The sequence below is a fragment of the Hyla sarda genome, chromosome 3 (assembly GCF_029499605.1).
Source record: "Hyla sarda isolate aHylSar1 chromosome 3, aHylSar1.hap1, whole genome shotgun sequence".
Lineage (NCBI taxonomy): Eukaryota > Metazoa > Chordata > Amphibia > Anura > Hylidae > Hyla > Hyla sarda.
The window spans coordinates 75628252-75649432 of NC_079191.1; the positions used below are offsets into that span (position 1 = coordinate 75628252).

At 46.8% G+C, this 21181-nt stretch overlaps 1 protein-coding gene across 3 annotated transcripts in view; it reads right to left on the reverse strand.

Moving 5' to 3' along the window:
* The window catches only part of SLC35G2 (solute carrier family 35 member G2), a 48758-nt gene that overhangs the window by 11727 nt on the left and 15850 nt on the right, over positions 1 to 21181 (reverse strand). The window contains exon 1 of one of the 3 annotated variants that reach the window (XM_056564370.1): positions 16333 to 16447. The exons of the other annotated variants lie outside the window; for them this stretch is intronic. The gene's annotated coding sequence lies outside the window, so the exon portion shown is untranslated. Of the gene's footprint in view, positions 1 to 16332; positions 16448 to 21181 lie in introns of those variants that run through there. 3 annotated transcript variants of the gene reach the window in all.

Below are 21181 nucleotides of genomic sequence, written 5' to 3' on the forward strand. Positions count from 1 at the left end.
CCCCATGATCTCGGCTGCTGCACCCCAGACATCTGGTGTGAAGTCCACTCCGTGCCGGAAGATTGGCGATGCGGGGCAGAGGCTCGTGAGATCACGGTCACACCCGACTCGTGATGTCACGACCATGCCCCCTCAATTACGTCTATGGGAGGGGGCTTTATGGCTGTCACGCCCCCTCCCATAGAGTTGCATTGAGATGGAATGGCCATGGTGTCACGAGCCTCTGGCGCTGCACCCAATGCTCTAAACGAATGCCAGATGCAGCAGGGAGATCTCGGGGGTCCCTATTAGCGGGACCCCCACGATCAGACATCTTATCCCCTATCCTTTGGATAGGGGATAAGATGGCTAGGGGCAGAGTACACCTGTAACACACTACATATGTCTATAGGCCCTCATTCACCCAATGTATTCCAAGAGTGATCTTTTGGTGTACTCTGGGTTTTACTGTATAGAAAATCGTACTCTAATAGGCATTTCTATGCCATGGGGCACATTAAAATGAGTCTGGGTTTCAGCCCTCTTTCATTTTCAGTGCTGCAGACATGGGCAGATAGCTGAGGGAAATGATACCTGTCTCTTAGTTGATGGCTGTATGCAAAGTTATGAAATCATGCTTTCCTTCTAAACTCAAAAATCAGAAAGGCTGATCTAAGCTGCAGCATGCACGCTTTCTCCCTCCTCCAGCCCTCCCAGCCCTGCATGACTGCACGTAGCCTTGAACATCAATCATGCAGGGCAGGGAAGAGAGGAGGCATGTATGCTTCAGCTCAGCACAGCCTGCATAACACTTGAGCTTGGAAGGAAAACATGATTTTATAACTTTGCAAACAGAGACAGGTATCATTTATTTTATCATCTATCTGCATATATCGGCGGCTCTAAACATGAAATAGAGCTGACACCCAGATTCCCATTAATCATCGATTCCCTCTAATCATAGTGTATATGGCATATACTATATATATATATATATATATATATATATATATATATATATATATAATGTCTTATAGCCCATAAAGTAATAATAATATAATTTTCCTGTTATAAAATAGCATTACATTAAAAAAAAAGTACATGGTGACACATAAAGAACTCCAGCACTCGGACCCCACGCGATCAGAGACTTATTCTCTATCCTTTGGATAGGGGATAAGTGTTCCTGCAAGATAGTTTGCCTTTAATGTACCCATATATATTCTCACGTTGAAGTATTGCTTGTAGGAACAAAATCCCTCTGTAATATGATGTTATACAGATACATGTGGTAGTATAAGCTATGGGCCCCAAGTGCTGCCATACAGAGTACATGGACGCAGATCTGACATGTACATCTAGTTTAGATAGTACTAATAATATATGAAAGCTCTGACTTCTAAAGCAGAATGAAATTGCATTAATTCCTTATATAAAAATGAAATCCTAATAATAGTAGCAGGAATAAAGAGCCGATTCCTGCTGACAGTTGCTAATAAAGCTGAAATGTTGCTTAAGATGTGCAAAGATGTATACAACTGATATTATTAGGGGAACAGAATGGATACAGCGGAGATTTACAATTGTGATGGTCATTTCAGCTAAATCTCTATCTGCGGCAAAAAAGTCATAGATGATCACTTTTTAAAGCCTCCCTTTCAATTCAATAGACCACTGTTTCCCAACCAGGGTGCCTCCAACTGTTACAAAACTACAATTCTCAGCATGCCCAAACAGCCTTTGGCTGTCCAGGAATGCTGAGATTTGTGGTTTTGCAACAGCTGGCGGTACCCTGGTTCGGAAATACTGCACTAGACAGTCTGTAATGCATATTTACATAGTAACTGGATACCCAATGATTCTTAGAACAAGTGGATTTCGTACTGCTAGTACCATCTGTCTGTGGTGGACACTTTTTTAATGGTTTTTACTTCTTGAGGTAAAAAAATTATGTGCACAACGCCATTCAATAGACTGCCCTTGAAAAAGCAAACCAGTGCCCCAGGGTGTATTCATAGTCCCCTTGGATTTATTATCACTGGAGATGTGACAGTGCATGAAAGGTGTAGCTAGAAGGGGTACAACTGGGTGGTGTCCCTAGGCCCACATACATGGTGGGACCCACTAGGTGTTGCACTGTAAAAACAGCCCCCTTGTGCTTATTTCAACTTCATCAATGTCCTAAGGACACAGATATAGTTAAATACTATGGTGGAACAAGAAGCCATCAGCCTTTTCAACCCTCTTAAAGGAGTTGAAAAGGCAGCATCAACATACGATGCTTTTGTATGTCGGGGCCATCGCATGAACGGCTATCCGGCAGCGCAGACTGCTTCAGCTGCCACCGGATAGCTGTTTACGGTGCCCCGTGTGGTCCGCTGACGATCACTCACCTGTCCTCGGGGCTCCGGCGCGTCCTCTTCGGGATCCCCTGCATCGTTGGCGCTCTCCATCGTCGTCATCACGTCGCTGCGCACGGCGTCCCGTCATCCAATAGGAGCGGCGTGCGTAGCGACGTGATGCCGGCGACGGAGAGCGAGGATGCCGGGGAAGCAGTGGCCCTGCCGGAGCGTCACACCCGGGGATGCGGCGACAGCGATGGAAGGCGACCTCCCGGGCAGCGGTGACGAGCGGTGATGGTCCAGAGCGGCCGGGACAGGTGAGTACAACTTCCGATACCAGTGTTCTTCAACCTGGGGACCTCCAGATGTGGCAAAACTACAACTCCCAGCATGCCCGGACAGCCGTTGGCTGTCCGGGCATGCTGGGTGTTGTAGTTTTGCAACATCTGGAGGTCCGCAGGTTGTAGACCACTGTCCTATACTTTACATTGCACGGATCCCTCAACATACGATGGTTTCAACAAACGATGGTTCATTTGGAATGTTGAGGGACCACTGTACTCTTTTAAGATGGGTTCACACGAAGAATTTTGGTCAGTATTTATATTCAAATATTCAAAACCAGAAGTAGCTTCTAAACACAGAAAAAGACATGACTCTCTCCATTATGTTTTACTTGGTGTCAGTTCCACTCCTAGTTTGGCTAAAAATACTAACCAAAATACTACACGTGAACCTAGCCTTATATTGGCCTGAACTGCTCCACTCAGTACAGGAGTGGGGGTTGAGTGCATTTTTTTTTTAGCGGATAATTTACTGTATGGAGACATCTCAACAACTTAAGCGTGGCCTGAAATCACTGGATGAAATCTCAAATTAAGAATTTGATATTATTTAAATTTCCTTGACAGCAGCCATAGCCACATTAAATGACTTACATCTAACAGTATGTTTCCTAGGGACCGGGTAACATATCTGGTATTTATGACAGATACATTAAGTTAGCGGTCTTCAAACTGTGGCCCTCCAGATGTGGCAAAACTACAAATCCCAGCATGCCCGGACAGCCAACGGCTGTCCGGGCATGCTGGGAATTGTAGTTTTGCCACATCTGGAGGGCCACAGTTTGAAGACCACTGCGTTAAGTCAATGTGAACCTTTCATTAGGTTATTTGTCATTTCCAGTCTAGCAAGATATTATTATTATTGCATTATACATTAATATCATCATCTTGAATTATAATATTTACTGCATTTATTGTAGACCAGGAATACAACTTTCTGTGTCGAGTAATATTTCTGTTCCTTACTGATATCTCAGCGGGCCTACCAAAATCATTTATACTTTATATACTTTATATCATTTGTATTTTATTTCAGAAATTTGTTACAAAATATATAGCAAAATAGTAAACTAATTCATTTTGAAGATATTGTTTAGTGGTTCAGGTGGAGTCAGTGGTCTCATTCAGGTGGAGCTTCAATCCGTTACACCTACTCCACATCTACTGACATAAAATTCTGCGAGCCCATGGTGGAGTAGTGGGGACATGCTGGAGATAAATTTGGGTGGCTGTTATTGTAACATGTATAATACGCATAAGGTCTCATGATCATGACCTTATTGCTGTCCATACAATATATTATTCCCTAAAACATTTTCTTTACCAAGAGCCATTTGGATATTTATGCGATCATTCGCAGGTCGTAAAGAATTATCAACCAAAAATTTACCAGCCATATTTGGTGAAACATTGAAATAATGCTATTAAATTTAGTATGTAGTGTTTAGTTTGCCCCTGTATGTAGGATTCCTCTTTAAGAAATTGTGTATACCCCTGTAAGTAGTTAGCCCCCTGTAACCAGTGTTAACCAGTTTGCCCTGTGTATGTAGGATCCCTGTAGATAGTTTGCCCCCTGTATGGGGGACCTCCTGTAGGTAATTTGCCCCTGTACACATTACCCCGATATAGGTAGTTTGCTCCCAGTAAATAGGACTCCTGAGGGTAGTTGGCCCCCTAAATGTTGGGTCCCCCGGTTAGTAGGTTGCCTCTGTAGGTAGAAGGACCCCCTGTGGGTAGTTTTCCCCCTGGACAAAATTTTACCCCTGTAGATAGTTTGCCACCTGTATATAGGGCCCACTGTAGGTAGTTTGCCCCCTGTGTCACGATGCCGGCTGGCAGGAGGTGGATCCTCTGTGCCAGAGAGGGATTGGCGTGGACCGTGCTAGTGGACCGGTTCTAAGTCACTACTGGTATTCACCAGAGCCCGCCGCAAAGCGGGATGGTCTTGCTGCAGCGGTAGTGACCAGGTCGTTTCCACTAGCAACGGCTCAACCTCTCTGACTGCTGAAGATAGGCGCGGTACAAGGGAGTAGACAGAAGCAAGGTCGGACGTAGCAGAAGGTCGGGGCAGGCAGCAAGGATCGTAGTCAGGGGCAACGGCAGGAGGTCGGAACACAGGCTAAGAACACACAAGGGAACGCTTTCACTAGGCACAAGGGCAACAAGATCCGGCGAGGGAGTGCAGGGGAAGTGAGGTATACATAGGGAGTGCACAGATGAACACACTGATTAGACCCACTGCGCCAATCAGCGGTGCAGTGGCCCTTTAAATCGCAGAGACCCGGCGCGCGCGCGCCCTAGGGAGCGGGACCGCGCGCGCCGGGACAGGACCGACGGAGAGCGAGTCAGGTACGGGAGCCGGGGTGCGCACCGCGAGCGGGCGCCACCCGCATCGCGAATCGCATCCCGGCTGGGGGCGGTATCGCAGCGCACCCGGTCAGTAGATCTGACCGGGGCGCTGCAGCAGCGAGGATGCCGCGAGCGCTCCGGGGAGGAGCGGGGACCCGGAGCGCTCGGCGTAACAGTACCCCCCCCCTTGGGTCTCCCCCTCTTCTTGGAGCCTGGGAACCTGAGGAGCAGACTTTTGTCTAGGATGTTGTCCTCAGGTTCCCAGGATCTCTCTTCAGGTCCACAGCCCTCCCAATCCACCAAAAAGAACCTTTTTCCTCTGACCGTCTTGGAGGCCAGTATCTCCTTCACTGAGAAGACGTCAGAAGAACCGGAAACAGGAGTGGGAGAAACAAGCTTGGGAGAGAAACGGTTGATGATGAGTGGTTTAAGAAGAGAGACATGAAAGGCATTAGGAATACGAAGAGAAGGAGGAAGAAGAAGTTTGTAAGAGACAGGATTAATTTGGCACAAGACTTTGAAAGGACCAAGATAGCGTGGTCCCAGTTTGTAACTGGGGACACGAAAGCGGACATATTTAGCGGAGAGCCATACCTTGTCTCCGGGAGCAAAAATGGGGGGAGCTCTTCTTTTCTTATCGGCAAACTTTTTCATGCGAGATGAAGCCTGTAAAAGAGAATTTTGGGTCTCTTTCCATATGGTGGAAAAATCACGAGTCACTTCATCTACAGCGGGCAAACCAGAGGACAAGGGAATAGGGAGGGGGGGAAGAGGGTGACGGCCGTACACCACGAAAAATGGGGATTTAGCAGAAGATTCAGAGACTCTGAAGTTATACGAAAATTCGGCCCATGGTAGAAGATCTGCCCAGTCATCCTGGCGGGAGGAAACAAAATGCCGTAAATAATCACCCAGGACCTGGTTAATTCTTTCTACTTGCCCATTGGATTGAGGATGATAAGCAGAAGAAAAGTTTAATTTAATCTTGAGTTGTTTACAGAGGGCCCTCCAGAATTTTGACACGAATTGGACGCCTCTATCCGAGACGATCTGCGTGGGCAACCCGTGAAGACGAAAAATGTGTACAAAAAATTGTTTAGCCAACTGAGGCGCTGAAGGAAGACCAGGAAGAGGAATAAAATGTGCCATCTTGGAAAATCGATCAACGACCACCCAAACAACAGTGTTGCCACGGGATGGGGGTAAGTCTGTAATAAAGTCCATACCAATCAGAGACCAAGGCTGTTCGGGGACAGGCAGAGGGTGAAGGAGACCAGCAGGCCTCTGGCGAGGAGTCTTGTCCCGGGCACAGACAGTGCAGGCCCGCACAAAATCAACAACATCCGTCTCCAGAGTCGGCCACCAATAGAAACGAGAGATGAGTTGCACGGATTTCTTGATGCCCGCATGGCCTGCGAGATGGGAGGAGTGACCCCATTTGAGGATTCCGAGGCGTTGGCGTGGAGAGACGAAGGTCTTCCCTGGAGGAGTTTGCCTGATGGAGGCTGGAGAAGTGGAGATCAGGCAGTCAGGAGGAATGATGTGTTGCGGAGAGAGCTCTACTTCCGAGGCATCCGAGGAACGAGAGAGGGCATCGGCCCTGATGTTCTTATCGGCAGGGCGAAAGTGAATTTCAAAATTAAACCGGGCAAAGAACAGAGACCACCTGGCCTGGCGAGGATTCAGCCGTTGGGCAGACTGGAGATAGGAGAGATTCTTGTGATCGGTGTAAATAATAACTGGAAATTTAGATCCCTCCAGCAGATGCCTCCATTCCTCAAGTGCTAATTTAATGGCCAGTAGCTCTCGATCCCCGATGGAGTAGTTCCTCTCCGCCGGAGAGAAGGTCCTAGAAAAAAAACCACAGGTAACAGCATGCCCGGAAGAATTTTTTTGTAGAAGAACCGCTCCAGCTCCTACTGAGGAGGCATCAACCTCCAATAGGAAGGGTTTAGATGGGTCAGGTCTGGAGAGCACGGGAGCAGAAGAAAAGGCCGACTTGAGCCGTTTAAAGGCGTCTTCCGCTTGAGGAGGCCAGGACTTAGGATTGGCATTCTTCTTGGTTAAAGCCACGATAGGAGCCACAATGGTGGAAAAATGTGGAATAAATTGCCTGTAATAATTGGCGAACCCCAAAAAACGTTGGATAGCACGGAGTCCGGAGGGGCGTGGCCAATCTAAGACGGCAGAGAGTTTGTCTGGATCCATTTGTAGTCCCTGGCCAGAGACCAAGTATCCTAGGAAAGGAAGAGATTGACATTCAAACAGACATTTCTCCATTTTGGCATAAAGTTGATTGTCACGAAGTCTCTGAAGAACCATGCGGACATGCTGGCGGTGTTCTTCTAGGTTGGCAGAAAAAATCAGAATATCGTCCAGATACACAACAACACAGGAATATAAGAGATCACGAAAAATTTCATTAACAAAGTCTTGGAAGACGGCAGGGGCGTTGCACAGGCCAAAGGGCATGACCAGATACTCAAAGTGTCCATCTCTAGTGTTAAATGCCGTTTTCCATTCATCCCCCTCCCTGATGCGGATGAGATTATAAGCACCTCTTAAGTCCAGTTTGGTAAAGATGTGGGCACCTTGGAGGCGATCAAAGAGTTCAGAGATAAGAGGTAGAGGGTAGCGGTTCTTTACCGTGATTTTATTAAGACCGCGGTAGTCAATGCAAGGACATAGGGAGCCATCTTTTTTGTACACAAAGAAAAATCCAGCTCCGACAGGAGAGGAGGATTTGCGGATAAACCCCTTTTTTAAATTTTCCTGGATGTACTCAGACATAGCAAGAGTCTCTGGGGCGGACAGAGGATAAATTCTGCCCCGGGGTGGAGTAGTGCCCGGGAGGAGGTCAATAGGACAGTCATAAGGCCTGTGAGGAGGTAGAGTCTCAGCTTGTTTTTTGCAAAACACATCAGCAAAGTCCATATAGGCCTTAGGGAGACCGGTTACAGGGGGAACCACAGGGTCACGGCAGGGAGTACTGGGAACCGGTTTAAGGCAGTCCTTGAAACAAGAGATACCCCAGCTCTTGATCTCCCCTGTGGACCAATCCAGGGTTGGGGAATGGCGTTGGAGCCACGGTAGTCCAATCTTTCATTGTTAACACAATTGATGTAGAGGGGCCTGGCGAGACTGGTTACCGGGATGTTGAACCTGTTGATGAGAGAGGCCAAAATAAAGTTTCCTGCAGATCCGGAATCCAAGAAGGCCATAGTAGAGAAGGAGAAGGTAGATGCAGATATCCGCACAGGCACAGTAAGACGTGGAGAAGCAGAGTAGACATCAAGGACTGTCTCACTTTTGTGCGGAGTCTGCGTGCGTCTTTCCAGGCGGGGAGGACGGATAGGACAATCCTTCAGGAAGTGTTCGGTACCGGCACAGTACAGGCAGAGATTCTCCATGCGGCGTCGTGTCCTCTCTTGAGGTGTCAGGCGAGACCGGTCAACTTGCATAGCCTCCACGGCGGGAGGCACAGGAACGGATTGCAGAGGATCAGAGGAGAGAGGAGCCGGGGAGAAAAAACGCCTCGTGCGAACAAAGTCCATATCCTGGCGGAGCTCCTGACGCCTTTCGGAAAAACGCATGTCAATGCGAGTGGCAAGATGAATGAGTTCATGTAGATTAGCAGGAATTTCTCGTGCGGCCAGAACATCTTTAATGTTGCTGGATAGGCCTTTTTTAAAGGTCGCGCAGAGGGCCTCATTATTCCAGGATAGTTCAGAAGCAAGAGTACGGAATTGTATGGCGTACTCGCCAACGGAAGAATTACCCTGGACCAGGTTCAGCAGGGCAGTCTCAGCAGAGGAGGCTCGGGCAGGTTCCTCAAAGACACTACGAAATTCCGAGAAGAAGGAGTGTACAGAGGCAGTGACGGGGTCATTGCGGTCCCAGAGCGGTGTGGCCCATGACAGAGCTTTTCCAGACAGAAGGCTGACTACGAAAGCCACCTTAGACCTTTCAGTAGGAAACTGGTCCGACATCATCTCCAAGTGCAGGGAACATTGTGAAAGAAAGCCACGGGAAAACTTAGAGTCCCCATCAAATTTATCCGGCAAGGATAGTCGTAGGCCTGAAGCGGCCACTCGCTGCGGAGGGGGTGCAGGAGCTGGCGGAGGAGATGATTGCTGAAGCTGTGGTAGTAGCTGCTGTAGCATCACGGTCAGTTGAGACAGCTGGTGGCCTTGTTGCGCTATCTGTTGTGACTGCTGGGCGACCACCGTGGTGAGGTCAGCGACAACTGGCAGAGGTACTTCAGCGGGATCCAGCGCCGGATCTACTGTCACGATGCCGGCTGGCAGGAGGTGGATCCTCTGTGCCAGAGAGGGATTGGCGTGGACCGTGCTAGTGGACCGGTTCTAAGTCACTACTGGTATTCACCAGAGCCCGCCGCAAAGCGGGATGGTCTTGCTGCGGCGGTAGTGACCAGGTCATATCCACTAGCAACGGCTCAACCTCTCTGACTGCTGAAGATAGGCGCGGTACAAGGGAGTAGACAGAAGCAAGGTCGGACGTAGCAGAAGGTCGGGGCAGGCAGCAAGGATCGTAGTCAGGGGCAACGGCAGGAGGTCGGAACACAGGCTAAGAACACACAAGGGAACGCTTTCACTAGGCACAAGGGCAACAAGATCCGGCAAGGGAGTGCAGGGGAAGTGAGGTATACATAGGGAGTGCACAGGTGAACACACTGATTAGACCCACTGCGCCAATCAGCGGCGCAGTGGCCCTTTAAATCGCAGAGACCCGGCGCGCGCGCGCCCTAGGGAGCGGGACCGCGCGCGCCGGGACAGGACCGACGGAGAGCGAGTCAGGTACGGGAGCCGGGGTGCGCACCGCGAGCGGGCGCCACCCGCATCGCGAATCGCATCCCGGCTGGGGGCGGTATCGCAGCGCACCCGGTCAGTAGATCTGACCGGGGCGCTGCAGCAGCGAGGATGCCGCGAGCGCTCCGGGGAGGAGCGGGGACCCGGAGCGCTCGGCGTAACACCCTGTATATAGTACCCTGATATAGGTAGTTTGCTCCCAGTAAATAGAACTCCTGAGGATAGTTGGCCCCCTGAATGTTGGGCCCCCCTGTTGGTAGCTTACCCCTGTAGGTAGAAGGACCCCTTGTAGGTAGTTTTCCCCCTGTAGATAGTGTACTCCTGTAGATAGTTTGCCACCTGTATATAGGGCCCACCGTAGGTAGTTTGCCCCCTATATATAGTACCCCCATATAGGTAATTTTCTCCCAGTAAATAGGACACATGAGGGTAGTTGGCCCCCTGAATATTGCCCCCCCCCCCCCCTTGTTCATAGCTTGGCCCTGTAGGTAGAAAGATGTTGTATGTAGAAGAACCCTGTATGTAGTTTGCCTACTGTACATAGGACCCCCCTATAGTTTTCCTGCCTCCTGTAAGTAGCCCCCCCCCTGGAGATGTGAAAAGCACATACTCACCTTGGCTCCCCAAAGTCACCACTTTTTTCTCCTGCTTCTAGGCCGGGAGCGTCCCTATCTCAGGACGCACAAAATGACATCACTTGATGCGCGTCCTAGTGAAAAAGATGCTTCCAGTTTCTAGTGCCCAAAGGCAATTAGCAGTCAGTCACTATGGCTGGTGTTCATTTTAGGACACCTGTGATGGTACTATATCTGGTCAAGTCGCCATCCGTCCCTCTGTGCTACCGTGGCAACCATGGTGGATTTTCGTGGCACCCGGTAATGTTTCATTTTTCCTGTAGCTGCTGATAGCAACAGAAATAAGAAGCCGATGAGAGTTTCGAGAACCCGACAGGTTGTAATATATTGGGGGTTAACTGCCATGAGACAAGTTCTTTAAGGGTGCTGTCACCCATATCCAGCGATCTGGCTCAGTTTCCCCTCCGGTGCAGTATCAGGATATTGAATCACCAGAGAGGACAGACTGGGGAATGCGTCTTGCAGCGTTCCCCTGTCTGGCCTGCAGAACTGGGAGCCGGACCCATAGATACCTGATGCACTTTGCCATCAGTTGTCACATCAGTTGTGTCCAGCCACTGAGCCAGCTCGCTGGATATCTGTGACAGAACCCTAAGACAATTATTATGTGGTAGAATGCCTAAAGATGTGGTGTGTGTTCATGCTGCAAATGAAGACTATTGAGTGTAATGAGCAATGTACAGTACCGTACAAGAAAGAGGAAGAAATAGAGCAGAGCCCGTAGAAGCTGGAATGTTGAAAAGTGAGATTTAAAGCATACCCGTCAGATCCAACAAATTTTTTTTTATATAACACTCAGTACCTAATCCTGACCATGTACATCTAATCTTTATTTGTCTAGCACCTGTATTTATTTATTTATTTCACTTTTAATTTAGCTCATTAGTCTGAATTCCTCTCAAAGGGAGGGGGCGTGGTCTCACTGTGTCAGGTCTCCGCCCCCTCCCTCAGTATGCTGTCTGCTCACATCTCCCCTAGCATAAGCAAAACTACAACTCCCAGCTTGTCCTCATTGACAGTAGCGGGACACAAGCTGACAGTGGGAGGATTTTTCCTCCAGCTATGATCCCTGCGCTCACAGCTGTCAATCATGGAAGTGTGTCCATGATATAGGTGATGACACATGGACACAGCAGGACTAGTATGTGTCCAGGCAGTTGTTTGACTGGCTTTTTCAGTATGAAATACTGAAAATTTTCTAATGAAAGCAAATGCTAAACCTATTGGTTATACATGCTTTACAGCAAATCAAAAGTTTTTGTATCTGACAATGCCCATTTAACGCTCTTTACTGATGAATTCCGCTTCCAGACTACCTACAGACATGTAAGTGTAATGATAATCTTACACAATCGGAAAAGGTAGACAATCCAGGCACTCACGTTTCTGCTTCAATTACCTTTGTGTTTATTCATAAAGCATCTTTACAGGTAATATTGCAACACGCAGAACGCGTATGCGTTCTGCGTGTTGCAATATTACCTGTAAAGATGCTTTAAGAATAAACATGAAGGTAATTAAAGGGGTACTCCGGTGAAAACCTTTTTTCTTTTAAATCAACTGGTGGCAGAAAGTTAAACATATTTGTAAATGACTTCTATTAAAAAATCTTAATCCTTCCAGTACTTATTAGCTGCTGAATGCTACAGAAGAAATTCCTTTCTTTTTGGAACACTGATGACATCACGAACACAGTGCTCTCTGCTGACATCTCTGTCCATTTTAGCAACCATGCATAGCAGCTGTATGCTAAGGGCAGCATGGTGGCTCAGTGGTTAGCACTGCTGCATTGCAGTGCTGGGGACTTGGGTTCAAATCCCACTAAGGACAACAATAAATAAAGCATTATTATAATAACATCAGCAGAGAGAACTGTGCTCATGATGTCATCAGAGAGCATTCCAAAAAGAAAAGAATTTCCTCTGTAGTATTCAGCAGCTAATAAGTACAGGAAGGATTAAGATTTTTTAATAGAAGTAATTTACAAGTATGTTTAACTTTCTGCCACCAGTTGATTTAAAAGAAAAAAGGTTTTCACCGGAGTACCCCTTTAAAGCAGAAACATGAGTGCTTGGATTGTCTACCTTTTCCGATTTAGTGACTTGTCCGCGAGCACCACTAAGGGACGAGTGCCGACTTTCACTATTTTCCTAATAATCTTACACAGACTATGGTCAGTACTTGATTATCCTTTTGTTATCCCCAAATATGTTGATGGTGACAAACAATAAATCCTGTACAAGGTAAGGAAAAAAGGAACACTGTGACCTGGATTCCTCCTGTAATGACAAAATAAAGAAATTCTAACTATTGCCCAAACTCCATTTTTATAATAACATTTTATTTAAAAAAAAAAAATGTTGCCCGTAATGATAGAAACAGAATAATAGTGTTGTAGTTACAGTAGCTTTTATGTGTACATTCACTTGTGCCATGTTAGCTGCAGATTTGATGCTGCAGATTTGATGTTGTTTTCAATGGTTTATTTACACTGATTTAAACAGCAGCAGATCTGCGGCATCAAATCCAAAGCAAACACATTGTATGTGATTGTGCCCCAAGGGTACGTCCAGACCCAGAGGCGTAGTGTTTAGCTTCTGAGCCCTGATGCAAAATCTGTAACAGGGCCCCATGTGCCAATTATTATACTGGCCTCTTATGGGGCAGAAGTGCTTTGGGGCCCTCTTAGGCACTGGGGCTCCAGTATGACTGCTAACTCTGCACCCCCTATAGCCACGTTCAGGGCTGGTGTAAGAATTTTTGACACGCTAGTCAAAAGTTAATTTTGCTGCCCATTAGCTCTGCCCTTTGACCTTACTACTTGGGTGACACACTGTAAACTCCTCCTAATGTAATTACCTTACTACTGGGGTGACACACTGTAACAAACCTCCTTGTCATGTAATCTCTTTACTACTGGGGTGACACACTGTAGCAAACCCCCTCCTCATGTAATTATCTTACTACTTGGGTGACACACTGTAAACTCCTCCTAATGTAATTACCTTACTACTGGGGTGACACACTGTAACAAACCTCCTTGTCATGTAATCTCTTTACTACTGGGGTGACACACTGTAACAAACCTCCTTGTCATGTAATCTCTTTACTACTGGGGTGACACACTGTAGCAAACCCCCTCCTCATGTAATTACTTTACAACTGTGGTGACACACTGTAACAAACCTCCTCCTCATGTAATTATTTTACTACTCGGGTGACACACTGTAACAAACCTCCTCTTCATGTCGTCTCCTTACTACTGGGGTGACACACTGTAACAAACCTCCTCTTCGTGTCGTCTCCTTACTACTGGGGTGACATGGGCGGAATGTATAAAGTGTGCACAATTTCAGGATGCTGGACAGACCTGACCTGCCTCGGAGGTGGCACTGCGCCAGCCTATTATGGTACCAGGGGGAGGGGGGGATGCGGGTGCTTTGGATGAGCGGGTGCATCGGATGCTGGATGGCTTCGAACTTTCTTGCCGTGGACAGAGCAGCGTCCCCATCAAGAGGGTGCTCTAGGCAGCTGCCTATTTTGCCTATAGGCAGAACTGGCCCTGGCTACGCCCCTGTCCAAACCTTCTGTACTTGCTGTTGATTTCATGCCCGAAAATCTGCAAGTAATCTCTTAACCATCTGAAATCTGCTCTCATACACTGCCTAATGTATGAATTTCAAGCACAAAACTTGCTCATTATGTACTATGAGATTACCTGAGGATTTTCATGCATGAAATTCACAGCAAGTACAAGTGAACCCTGATGGTTAATCAAGAGTAATGGCATTAGACAGCAGGCTCTCAAGACTCCTTACAGGTCTCTTCATCAGGCTGGATAATCATGGTAATCGTAATGGTGTCTGATGAAGAGACCGAGGGGATCTCGAAGGCTTGCTGTCTAACATCATTGCCCTTGTTTCAGTTAGCTATCAAACTGTATCATATCTCCAATTGCAAAACTATTATTCTGTATCGTATTGAGGGCATATTACTGTTAATATTTTATAAGTCACACAATTATGTTACACATATTAACACGGCTATGTATACATACTGTGTACTGGACCATAAAGACCAATTACAAGTAAAAAGAGGGTACCGGTACAAAACTTAATCAAAAACAAACTTTATTAAGAAAAATAAACAAATATTTAAGAACAATATAAAATGAAGGATTATAGGCACTATAATGAGAAATACCAGAGATAAGGTGACAGTAGCAGATAGGTAATCATGGAATACAGGCACAATAGATGTCTGATTAAAAATAATATATTGCACAAGCCTAATATGAAAATAGCAGCACGTAATACATATATAGTAGCGTAAAATAGATTCAGAGCATGTGCATAGTACTGGGGACTAAACACAACCAACTTGACCCCTAGGCGTCAACCGAAAAAACCTCTATATGACATGTGTCACAAATCATAAAACCTAACTTTTATTGTGAATAATTTAATATTTATGGTGAGGAAATAAATGTTTTTAAAAACACATCTCCACTTAAGTCCCTATGCTCTATGGAGAACGGCCTAGGAGTCATTAACTAGCCAACTAGCACTCAGGATTATTTGTAGACTCACTCTCATAATATATATATGTAAATATATATATATATATATATATATATATATATATATATATATATATATATATTTATATATATATGGTAGTTTATAATCAGACTCCCAGTATAAGGTACTGCTGTGCACTGCAGGTAGGGGCTGTATGGCAACTAGGTGGTTAGGTTAGCCTGGTAAGACCCTATCAATAGGCTTATTTGAATATACTAGGTGTTGGGCTCAGTAGAGTTGCTGTTAAAACATAAATCTGTCACACTCCGACATATTTCACCACTGGTGTGGCTTTATCAAGGAGTCCACTGACAGCAATAGTACTGGGGACTATACATCAGACTATAAGCATAACAGAGTAAAAAGCCTAACACAAACCAATGCACAAATATCAAAGTATACCTGCCATGTACCCTAGCAGATAGTAAGTCACCTACAAGTCCAATGTGCATTTTGCATACAGGCTTCATCAGAGAGTGTTTTACGTTATGTGTTTGTAATAAACCAGGAAGACTACTTAACTAGATACTAGATACTTGTGCACACAGCTTGTAAAGTGCCACAAGGAGTCCCTAAGGCTCTGTAAAGTAGGCACTTGTGAATGTTGCCTTCAAAGAGCACCATATTAAAGGGGTATTCCACCCTTAGACATCTTATCCCCTATCCAAATGATATGGGATAAGATGTCTGATCGTGGGGGTCCCGTCGCTGGGACCCCCAGCGATCTTCGTGCAGCACCCGGCATGCTGCTCCAGTCTCGGAAACGCTAGATTTCTGAGACGGAGATGTGACGTCACACCAACGCCAAGCCCCCTCGTGATGTCACACCACGCCCCCTCATAATGTCCCCCCACACCCAATCATGACATCACACCACGCCCCTTCCATTCAAGTCTATGGGAGGGGGTGTGATAGACACAGGGTTATCTGGATATTAGAAATTTGTTTCATGCTGGGGCCTCAATGACAATTAAAAACACATACTTACCTACTGCACTCTCTCAGGGATCCCTCTGTTATGTCTTCCCTGGTCCCCAAAACGCTTCACCTGCTACTTCCATGAAAGTCTCATCTCAGAAATAGCAGCCAGAGTGTTTAGCTGGGGACTGGTTGTTATTGCAGTCCCAGCAACATATAAAACAAATTTGGACCTAAGAAGAGGCATTTAGTGGGTGTTTGTTTTTGCCTACTATATGTAACCCTGTACCCTCTCCAAGCTTTCTCTGCAAATTGGATATTTTAAGAGGCATCACACTGCAATAGCAGTGACCTACCTCTGCCAGTGATTATTGAGGAGTCATGTGGCCTAGAAGACACACTGATTACCCGATACACAGATTTATCGCACTTTGTCCATAGCAACCGGTCACAGCCCAGCTTTCACTTTATCAGGGCAATATGAGAAATTAAAGCTCTGACTGGTTGCTATGGGCAACAAAGAGAGTCTTACTATAAGACAATGCAATACAGTAAATTACTATATTGCAACAAAGGGAAAGCTGATTAAGGCTGGGTTCACACTACGATTTGTAACTACGGTTCCCGCATACGGCTGGGAGGAGGGGGCGGGGCTTAATCGCGGCGCCTGCACTCAGCCGTGTAGGGGAACCGTAGTTAATGCATGTCTATGAGCCGACCGGAGTGAACCGCAGCCTCCGGTTGGCTGCTTTTTTGGCCGTATGCGGTGTAGACATTCATAGACATTCATTAACTACGGTTCCCCTATACGGCTGAGTGTGGGCGCCGCAATTAAGCCCCGCCCCCTCCTCTCAGCCGTATACGGGAACCGTAGTTACAAATCGTAGTGTGAACCCAGCCTAACAGAGCAGGGAACAGAGATGTTTTTAATAATAAATGGATCCAGAGTGCTCTGGACAGGAGACTGGGTTGAAGGTTCCCCTTCCAACAAGACAATAACTCTAAGCACCCAGCCATAACAACACAAGAGGGACTTAGGGACAACTCTGTAAATGTCTGAGTGGCCCAGACAAAGCCTTGACTTGAACCCAATCGAACATCTCAGGAGAGACATGAAAATGGCTTCCACCGACTGCCTCCGTCCAACTTGACAGAGCTTGAGAGGATCTGCAGAGAAGAATGGCAGAAAATCACTAATGCCAGCCGTGTAAACCTTGTGGCCTCATCCCCAAGAAGACTGGAGTCTGTAATTGTTGGCCAAGGGACTTCAACTAAGTACTAAGTAAAGGGTATGAATACTTATGTCAATGTAAGATTTTAGTTTCTCCTTTTCAGTAAATTAGACTTGTAACATTCTGTTTTCACTTTGTCATTATGGGGTATTGGGTGCAGAATTTGTTTAACCCCTTAAGAACTCAGGGTTTTTCCGTTTTTGCACTTTCGTTTTTTCCTCCTTACCTTTTAAAAATCATAACCCTTTCAATTTTCCACCTAAAAATCCATATTATGGCTTATTTTTTGCGTCGCCAATTCTACTTTGCAGTGACATTAGTCATTTTACCCAAAAATGCACGGCGAAGCGGAAAAAAAAATAATTGTGCGACAAAATCGAAAAAAAAACAGCCATTTTGTAACTTTTGGGGGCTTCCGTTTCTATGCAGTGCATATTTCGGTAAAAATTACACCTTATCATTATTCTGTAGGTCCATACGCTTAAAATGATACCCTACTTATATAGGTTTGATTTTGTCGCACTTCTGGAAAAAATCAGAACTACATGCAGGAAAATTTATACGTTTAAAAATGTCATTTTCTGACCCCTATAACTTTTTTTATTTTTCCACGCACGCGGCGATACCACATATGTTTATTTTTTATTTTTTTTACACTGTTTTATTTTTTTTATGGGAAAAGGGGGGTGATTCAAACTTTTATTAGGGAAGGGGTTAAATGACCTTTATTAACACTTGTTTTTTACATTTTTTTTGCAGTTTTACACTGCACACACTGATCTCCTATGCTCATCACTGGCGTGTATTAACACGCCTGTGATCAGCATTATCGGCGCTTGACTGCTCATGCCTGGATCTCAGGCACGGAGCAGTCATTCGTCGATCGGACACCGAGGAGGCAGGTAAGGGCCCTCCCGGTGTCCGATCAGCTGTTCGGGACGCCGCGATTTCACCGCGGCGGTCCCAAACAGCCCGACTGAGCAGCCGGGTCACTTTCAGTTTCACTTTAGAAGCGGCGGTCAGCTTTGACCGCCGCTTCTAAAGGGTTAATACCGCACATCGCCGCGATCGGCGATGTGTGGTATTAGCCGCGGGTCCCGGCCGTTGATTAGCGCCGGGAGCGACGCGATATGATGCGGGATCGCGGCGCGAAATATACGTAAATATACGTCCTGCGTCGTTAAGGGGTTAATCTTATTCAGACTGCAACATACCAAAATAGAAGAAAATCAAAAGGGTCTGAAAGCTTTCCAAATGCATTGTAACATAAAGTAACATAGGAAATTATAGCGAGCCTTGTGTTCTGTCACTGGAGATTTATTTTTGTGTTTCCTGCAAAACCCCTTTAATACATTTTAAAGGGGTACTCCGACGCTAAGACATTTTATCCCCTATCCAAAGGATAGGGGATAAGATGCCTGATCGCAGGGGGTCCCGCCGCTGGGACCCCCATGATCTTCTACGCCGCACCCCATTAGAATCAGTCCCCGGAGCATGTTCGCTCCGGGTCCGATTACTGGCGATCACGGGGACAGAGCATAGTGGCGTCACGGCTCCGCCCCCATGTGATGTCATGATCTGCCCCCTCAATGCAAGCCTATGGGAGGGGGCGTAACAGCTGTCACTCCGCTCCAATAGACTTGCATTGAGGGGGCGGTGCGTGATGTAACACGGGGGAGGAGCCGTGACGTCACTATGCTCCGTCCTCGTGGTCGAGATGGACTCAGACTGAGGACCTCCAGCGGTTCCGGAAGCCGCCAAAGGTGGGTGCTGCATGGTAGATCCCGGGGGGCCCCAGCGGCGGGACCCCGCGATCTGACATCTTATCCCCTATCCTTTGGATAGGGGATAAGATGTTTAGGGGCGGAGTACCCCTTTAACCTGTTCAGGACCTAGGGCGTACCGGTACGTCCTGACACCCTGGGTCTTAAGGACCCAGGACGTACATGAACGTCCGTGGGAATTTCGGTCCCTGCCACGCGCCGGGCGGGGACCGGACCGGGGTGACTGCTGATATCGATCAGCAGGCACCCCATTCAAATGCCCAGGGGGGTCATCAGACCCCACCATGTCGGCGATCGCGGCAAATTGCAAGTGAATTCACACTTGCAATTTGCGCGATTCCAGGTCATTACGGGTCTATGGTGACCCGTTGACCCGGAATATAAGGGGATCGTGGTTGTCCAAGACACCCACGATCCCCCTGAAGGGATAGGAGTGAGTTGACAGGGGTGCAACCGCTCCTATCCCTGCTATTGGTCGTCAGAAGCGACGACCAATAGCAGATCGGCGGGGCAGAACGGGGAACCGAAGAGGACTGGGCGCCGAAGTCCACTTACCCATCGGTGGAGGCTGCGGGACGCGATCAGCTGCAGTGATCAGCGCGGGCGGCATTTCGTGTGGCTGGCTCCCTGGATCCTACGGAAGCCGGTGAGTTGCCTAGCAACATCTGGAGGGCTACAGTTTGAGACCACTATACAGTGGCCTCTACACTGTAGCCCTCCAGATGTTGCAAAACTACAACTCTCAGCATGCCCAGACAGCTGTTTGGGCATGCTGGGATTTGCAGTTTTGCTCCAGCTGGAGGTCTACAGTTTAGAGACCACTGCACAGTGATCTCTATACTGATCTTGCAAAACTACAACTCCTAGCATGACCACACAGCTGTTTGCTGTCTGGGCATGCTGGAATTTGTAGTTTTGCAACATCTGGAGGTCCACAGTTTGGAGATCACTGTGCAGTTGTCTCTAACTGTAGCCATCCAGATGTTGCAAAACTGCAAATCCCAGCATGCCAAAACAGCAAACAGCTGTTTTGGCATGCTGTTGTTGTAGTTGTGTACCTCCAGCTGTTGAATAACTACATCTCCCAGCATCAGTACATGCTGGGAGTTGTAGTTTTGCAACAGCTATAGGCACACTGGTTGGAAAATACTGAGTTAGGTAACAGAACATAACTGAAGGTTTTCCAACCAGTGTGCCTCCAGCTGTTGCAAAACTACAACTCCCAGCATGCACGGTCTGTCAGTACATGCTGGGAGTTGTAGTTTTGAAACAGCTGGAGGTTTGCCCCCCCCCCCCCCAATAAAAATGAAAAACTTATTGTACGGCAGTGTTTGCAAAACAGAGCCTCCAGCTGTTGCAAAACAACAACTCCCAGCATTTCTGGACAGCCACTGACTGTCCAGGCATGCTGGGAGTTTAGCAACAGCTGGAGGCACCCTGTTTGGGAATCACTGGTGTAGAATACCCCTATGTCCACCCCTATGCAATCCCTAATTTAGTCCTCAAATGCGCATGGCGCTCTCTCACTTCGGAGCCCTGTTGTATTTCAAGGAAACAGTTTAGGGCCACATATGGGGTATTTACGTACTCGGGAGAAATTGCACTACAAATTTTGGGGGGCCTTTTTCTCCTTTTACCCCTTATGAAAAGTAAAAGTTGGGGACTACACCAGCCTATTAGTGTAAAAAAATTAAAAAAATTACACTAACATGCTGGTGTGGCCCCATACTTTTTATTTTCACAAGTGTTAAAAGGAAAAAAAGACCCCCAAAATTTGTAACGCAATTTCTCCTGAGTACGGAAATACCCCATATGTGAGCGTAAAATGTTCTGCGGGCGCACAACAAGGCTCAGGAGTGAGAGAGCACTATGTACATTTGAGGCCTAAATTGGTGATTTGCACAGGGGTGGCTGATTTTACCGCGGTTCTGACATAAACACAAAAAAAGAAATACCCACATGTGACCCCATTTTGGAAACTACACCCCTCAGGGTACATAACAAGGGGTATAGTGAGCCTTAACACCCCACAGGTGTTTAATGAAAATTCTTCAAAGTTGGATGGAAAAATGAAAAAAAAAATTCACTAAAATGCTGGTGTTACCCAAAATTTTTCACTTTCACAAGGGAAAATAGAAAAAAAGCCCCCCAAAATTTGTAACCCCATTTCTTCTCAGTAAGGACATACC